Raw genomic sequence first — 7347 nt, forward strand, 5'->3', positions numbered from 1 at the left:
TCTTGTTTTTAGTATTTTACATTTTTTATGGCACCATGATTTATTGTTTTAGACACTACTTTTATCTTAACTGTATTTTTACTGTAGTTTATCGTTATTATTGTTCACTGTTATTGTTGTCTGTACTTTATATGTTCTGTCTGTCTGGATTGGAACAGGTCTCTTGAAAACGAGTCCTCGTGACTCAATGAGGTTAGCCTGTAAAGGTTGAATGAAAAATATATATATTTGTCTTTTCTATTGTTCCTTCTGTGACATGTTCTTGTTATTGCTGCACCATGTTCTCATACTTTTCCCAATTTTACGAATTAATTGGCAATATTTATTGCATATGGACTGTACTTATATAGCACCTTTCTGTCTTATTTCAAGACACTCAAAGCGCTTTACACTACAATCTGTGCCTCATTTACCCATTCATACAGCTCTATACTAGACCTCTACAAAGCTAATATGCCATGTAAATAAAGATAATTATCTCATTTGAGTGTGAGATACCTGAAGGATTTTCTCCACAGTCCCTCTGATGTGTTCATTAGATTTGACACCCTCCATCTCCCTTGTGGCCAGAATACGGTTCACCATCTTCCCATCCAAGATGTAACGGACTGTAACGGTGATGTAGTGTGTTTGTCCTCTCCTCTGTCCAAAGGTCTGTCGTGATTGCATGGTCTCTAGTCTGCACCAAAGGAATTACGTATATTGTTATTAGCTCTCAAAGTATATTACATGTAAAACAGATGACTAATTTATAGTTGAGAGATTAAGCAGTTTAAAAGGAGGAGAAAAAACAGATTTAGTGTTAGGAAATCTATAATTGGACTACTGCATGATGTCAAGGTAAAATGTGTGTACTGTATTATAAAATAGTGCAGCGTGACAGACATACCTGATGGAGCTCTTCCATGACCATTTTTTTAATTTGATCATATTCTCCTTGAACATGACGAGAGACCGTGCGTCCACATGGCAGTATGTCTTGTGCCTCAGTGTTGTTTCCATACTTTGCTCCAATGTCGATTGCCTCCTGTATGACGTCGATGAAACCTTTCCCATCTACTACAGCAAATGGTCTCAAATCTACGCCGCACATGCGGGCTATTTTGTTGGTCATACGAGACTTGACTCCCGACGGTACTTTTCGTTTAATGAATGAAGAAATGCTTGGCTGATTCGTTCCGAAATTAGCCTTGCAAGTGTGCCTCTTCAGACCGCTCGTCCCCGAGTCAGTGGCGTACTTTATTATAACTGAGCATGTTTTGCAAGCAGCGTAGAGCGTCTTCACACCGTCACACTCGACTCTCATAAAGTTCTGAACTATTAGCGCCTTCCCTGACAGTTCTGTTAACCTAACAGATGCGTCATTATTCCTAACTTTGCGTTGCAAAATATTTTTTACCCTCTCGGTTTCTCCGCTGGCGTATGCTCCCTCCATGATGTTGGTTGATACAGTAAACAAAGGTTGGAAAAGGCGGCCGGAAGCTGTTGGCGCAGCCGCCTGTCTGAAATTTATTATTATTATTTTTTTTGCCTATTTCTTTTTTTGTCCTATGTTGGCTCCCGCTCCCGTCTGCTCCCGTTAAGTTTTCGTCCTGTCCGGTCCCGATAACGGGAGTTATAATAAAGTTGACTCCGGTCCCGCCGGAATCCGGCCGGATTCACGTGACCGGCAGTACTCCCGAAAAAATGTCATCCTCTACTATAGACCTGTAGCTCTCACGTCTGTAGTCATGAAAACCTTTGAACGCTTGGTTTCATCTCACCTCAAGTCCATCACCAACCCCCTCCTGGACCCCCTGCAGTTTGCCTACAGGGCCAACAGGTCTGTAGATGATGCAATAAACCTGGCTCTTCACTTCATCCTGCAGCACCTGGACTCCCCAGGAACCTACGCCAGGATCCTGTTCGTGGACTTCAGCTCTGCATTTAACACCATCCTCCCTGCTCTGCTCCAAGACAAGCTCTCCCTGCTCCATGTACCTGACTCCACCTGCAGGTGGATCACAGACTTCCTGACAGACCGGAGTCAGTGCGTGCAGCTGGGGAGAGCTGTCTCGGACACTCGGACTGTGAGCACAGGATCTCCACAGGGCTGTGTGCTTTCCCCCCTGCTTTTCTCCCTGTACACCAACTGCTGCACCTCCAGCCATGACTCTGTGAAACTTATCAAGTTTGCAGATGACACCACCCTCATCGGGCTCATCTCGGACGGTGATGAGTCTGCATACAGGAGGGAGGTGGACCGGCTGGTGACCTGGTGCAGCAGCAACAACCTGGAACTCAATGCCCAGAAGACAGTGGAGATGATTGTGGGTTTCAGGAAAGCCACAGCCCCTCTGCCCCCCCTCACCTGTAATGATACCCCCATCACCACTGCGAACTCTTATCGGTTCCTCGGCACCACCATCACCCAGGACCTCAAGTAGGAGCCGACCATCAGCTCCCTCATCAAGAAGGCCCAGCAGAGACTGTACTTCCTGCGACAGCTGAAGAAGGCCAAGCTGCCGGCCAAGCTGATGGTGCAGTTCTACACGGCCATCATGGAGTCCATCCTCAGCTCCTCCATCACGGTGTGGTACGCCGGGGCCACTACCAGGGACAGACTCAGACTGCAGCGCGTTGTGCGCTCAGCTGAGAAGGTGATCGGCTGCAGCCTTCCATCCCTCCACGACCTGTACGTCTCCAGGACTGTGAGGCGAGCAGGTCGGATCACAGCTGACCCTGCTCACCCTGCACACGGACTGTTTGAAGCACTCCCCTCAGGCAGGAGGCTTCGGTCCGTTCGGACCAGAACCTCCCGCCATAAGAACAGTTTCTTCCCCTCTGCTGTTGGACTCCTGAACACTCATAATGCTACCTCATAACTTCTGCTTTGGTCACATTACATCTGTTTTATAATTGAACACTCCATCTGTACTGTTCTCTAAGCTTTTTATTGTTTTCTATTGTATGGGTGTACATATGGTTATGTTATGTTTTTAATTTTACTTTATTTGTGGGTGTACACAGGTCTTATGTCTTATGTAATGTTCTCATTTTTACTTCATCTTTACTTTATTTTTACTTTATTTTACTTTATTACTATTCGCACCTTATGTCGAAGCAAATTCCAAGTTTGTGAACCTCGTTCATTGACATGGCGATAATAAACTGATTCTGAGATACAGATATAGATTTTTTTTGTTGCCATTTTCCACCGTTTGTGCTTTTTTGTAATTTCTAATTGTTTACTTCTGTTAGCTACTTTTCTGTTATTTGTTTTTTTTTGTCTTTTTTTTCAGTTAACTTCAACTTTGTTGTCTAACTTTATTTTCCTGCTTTCAAAAAATGTCATGTTCAAATTCATCTTGCATTTCAACGTTTAGCAATTAAACTTTTTCAACATGTTCATCAAAACAATTCATCATTGAGCACTCATGCTGCATTTTCACAGGAAATTGGTATGGTATAAAGTTTATTCATTTAAAAAAAGTACAAAACAATTCCATAACAATATAAAAAAAGATACAAGAGATTTAAAATGAAAGGCAGCAGAAAGAAGAACAAATCTTATTATATCTGCCCCTTTTTTCAAACAGTTATTTCAGACATAATAATTTTCAAGAATGATGAATGGATGAGAAAACAGCCAGTGAGTCCAAGATTCTTTATGGGCACAGTGGGCCGGTGTATGGCATCAGCTTCAGCCCAGACAGTTTTTGTCTTTCAGAAATGACCTCTTGTCGTGTTCTGAGGATGCTACCATCAGGCTGTGGAGCCTCCAGACTTTTTCTTGTCTCGTGGGCTACAAAGGACACAATTACCCGGTGTGGGACACGCAGTTTTCGCCTCACGGATACTATTTTGTCTCAGGGGCACACGACCTTATTAATACGAAATGAAGTTTATTTAGGTGATTTAAATTGGACTTTCTTAGTTCTACACTAACAAGTTATCTAAATGAATGCACTCCACACCCCCCTGTCAGCTTTGAGTTGGTTCAGTCCAACTGTGCCACTCCAGTAGTCATTAGCTCATTAAGCAGTCAGCTTTCAGCTGTGGAGATGTAGAGAAGGCTAGGTTTTTTTGCTGCAGCTCTTTGTGAATCAGACAAAGTACACTACAAAACCAAAGATACGAACAACTTCAAAAGAAACTTTAGCTTCTCTTGTATTGACGTCTACCCAGACCAGAAGCCTCATGCAGCTCTGTGAGCTTGAACACGTGTCTTTGCAAAACAAAAAGACTAAATATGGCTTTAAATTGTCTTTTTTTGTAAAGCCCTACACTGGTTTGATACCAGTAGTTAGTGTTAGGTTGTTTAAAGACCTGTAACATAGATAAGCGTCATGCGCTCTAAACCTGTAGTGTGAAAGTGTGCTTTAATGTCGCACCAAGCGGTCGTACTTTGTGGATGATGAGGATTATAGAAGATGAAGATGTTGCTCTCTACACAAATGATTTAATGTTGTTTTTTGACTCGTGCTTTTTATTTTGTTTCCAGAACTACGAGATGTTTTCGGAGGCAGTGGAGGCAGACACGGTGGAACAGCTCCTGAAACTGGCTTGAGGAGGGTGTTATGACGTGCTCCCCCTCAACCCCCACCTCCAACCACACCACCCCTCCCTCACCTGTCTCAAGTTCTCCATCCAGTCTGTTTGCACCACTAACAGTCCAATCATTGTTTACGCCATAACCAAGGATGCCAAATATCTTGAATCAAACGAAGACACACATTCCCTCTTCTCAACAATTCCACTCTAATTTAAATCAGTCTCGTCTTTTCTTGATGTGACCAGTTCATTCATTTTGTTCTCTTGTTAGAATAATCTTCTAGATGCTCCTAGTCCTGCACGAATAAATGAGTGGTGTAAAAGTGCACATGACATGAATCCAGTGGATGACTACATTCCACCCCGTGAGTCCTAACTTCTTTTGTGTTTTGTTCTGGAGCCTCCATGTTGCCATGTTGTGCATGATCTCACACCATCTGTAAATCCCAGGGAAGCGTCAGACTGCTCAGTCTGTGTACTGCAATCATGAAAGGTCCGCAGCCGGAGGACACGTGCTCCGTTTTCTTCTTTGGTGGCTTCATGCAAGGAACTGAAAGAAGCCACTGCAGCCTCACTGGATCTGTGTAGAACAACTGCACTTGTTCAAGTGATTGGACCTGCGCTGTAGAACCTACTGCAACAACTCACAATAACGTTCACATATGTTTTGGACCGAGACCGAACCGGAGAGTGAATTATTTACACAAGGAACTTGACCATGTACAGTAAAGGGAAGTTTCTGAACTAAAGACATCAAGTCACTCATCGACTCCGAGTCTGATCAGGTGATGAAAAGTTTTATTCCGTTAATGAAAAAACATTTTAGAAGTTTGCTGTTTAATTTCAGCAAGCTATTTTTTTCAGTTTCACATTTTAGTGCCAATAGATCAAAAGTGTCACACATGAGCTGGTAGATGTGCACGTACACGACATTTCCTCTGTTTTCCATAACCTCTAACCACCATCATGACTCAGTGTGCGAGTTGAGTCTCTGAACTGCTAAATGACGGGAAGAAGTATTTTCACCGAGATTCTCAAAGTTCAGACTGAACAGTTGTCTCTTCCAGCACCCATGGGTGCAGCTTCATGTGACTCTGTCATTCTGAACCCATCCTAGCCTGAATTGTGCACATCTACTAAACTCAGTCTCGTGAAGCTTTAGGGAACTGTCACAACATGGGAACATGAAGGCTTGTGTGCAAATGTTTATTCCGTTACCAGTTAAAGGTTAAATGCACTCAGCATCCTCCTCAACATCTGTAAACCTCTGTTCTTCAGGATCTCTGGGGGTTTTCACACACTGTGTATTGTTTTAAAAGTGTGTCTGTTGTTGGTGTTCACAGTGAATTATTGTTGAGACATTCCATTCTGTGCTCCTGCTTTACTTTTGGACCAAGAAAACAAACAGTAAAACAAAAACGAGAATAAAAGAGGAACTTAAATGCTGTTGTCTTCCAAGAAGATTGTGAGAAGTGATTTATGGGTTATGAAAATAAAAAAAGCTGTCGAATCTGTCCGGGTGGAAACTTGTTTTCTTTATGGGACCTTGATTCAACTAATTTTTTACAGAATGGGAAAAATGTGTCAATCACAAAAGGTCTGTTGTGATTACGGCACCACCTACTGTTCAGTGCATCTGCAGCAGCTTTACACTATATTTAATTTGATAGGTTAAAATACACTATAAACTTTAGATTGTTTACCTTGAAAGGTTTAGATGAACTATCCAAAATTACTGACTGTGAATTTAATAGATTTTGTTCATGCCACAGAGCAGAGTGGGAGTTGTAAATCCATCTGTTGGTCAGTGTGCATGTTGTAGAATAACTTAAAGTAACTGAAGTGACTTCAGTGTACGGCTAAGAAAAAAGGAGAGGTTCATTTTGAAAGTTAGGTTGCAACATCAAAATCCAAAATGGCTACAATTTCCTCAAATGATTGGGATGGCCAAAGTTTAATCTGTTGGGGGCCGAGGCCACCAGTGATCACCCATTGGCTCTGCCATTGCTCCTGCTTGTGGTTAAAATTCCTCCCCACACTCACCAGTTTGTCACTTTGTGCTGCCTTGGACAAGCAGAAACAGCAAAAAACGTCCTAATGCATGCTCAATAATTTAGGTAGGTCCTCTGATGGAGGACTTTTGTAAACGGTTTACTGCAAACCCACCTACACAGACCAGTACTTGCAGTTTGGCTCCCATCACCCTCTGTAGCACGTTAAGGGTCATCAGGACTCTGTACCACAGAGCAGACAGTGCCCCCACAAACTCTGGAGCGAGGGAGGAGAAAACCCCACACAAGACAGGCTCTAGAGCAATGTGGATATCCTAACTGGGCCTTCCTGAAAGCAGAGAAGAAACCCAAACAGGACTCCAGTCAGCCATCAGGTGAAAAGGAGGAACCCAGACCAGTGATCATTCCATATGTTGAGGGGGTATCAGAGAAACTGAGACGTTTATTTTCTAAACATAACGTCCCAGTGGCTTTTAAACCCCAAAATACATTAAAGACTGGTTCATCCCAAAGATCCAGTCCCTCGGCACAAACAGAGTAATATTGTGTATGTTGTTCAGTGTCAGGAGGGTGATCAGTCTTACATCGGGGAAACTAAACAGCCACTGGCCAAAAGGATGGCCCAGCACAGAAGATCAACATCATCAGGCCAGGACTCTGCGGTCTACACTCATCTCCAGGTCAGCGGTCACTCTTTCAGGGATGAAGATGTTCACATCCTGGACAGAGAGGAACGATGGTTTGAGAGAGGAGTAAAGGAGGCCATCTTTGTGAAAAGAAACCGTCCATCATTAAACAGGGG

This window comes from Nematolebias whitei, chromosome 19 (genome assembly GCF_014905685.2).
Source record: "Nematolebias whitei isolate Nwh7 chromosome 19, NemWhi1, whole genome shotgun sequence".
NCBI lineage: Eukaryota > Metazoa > Chordata > Actinopteri > Cyprinodontiformes > Rivulidae > Nematolebias > Nematolebias whitei.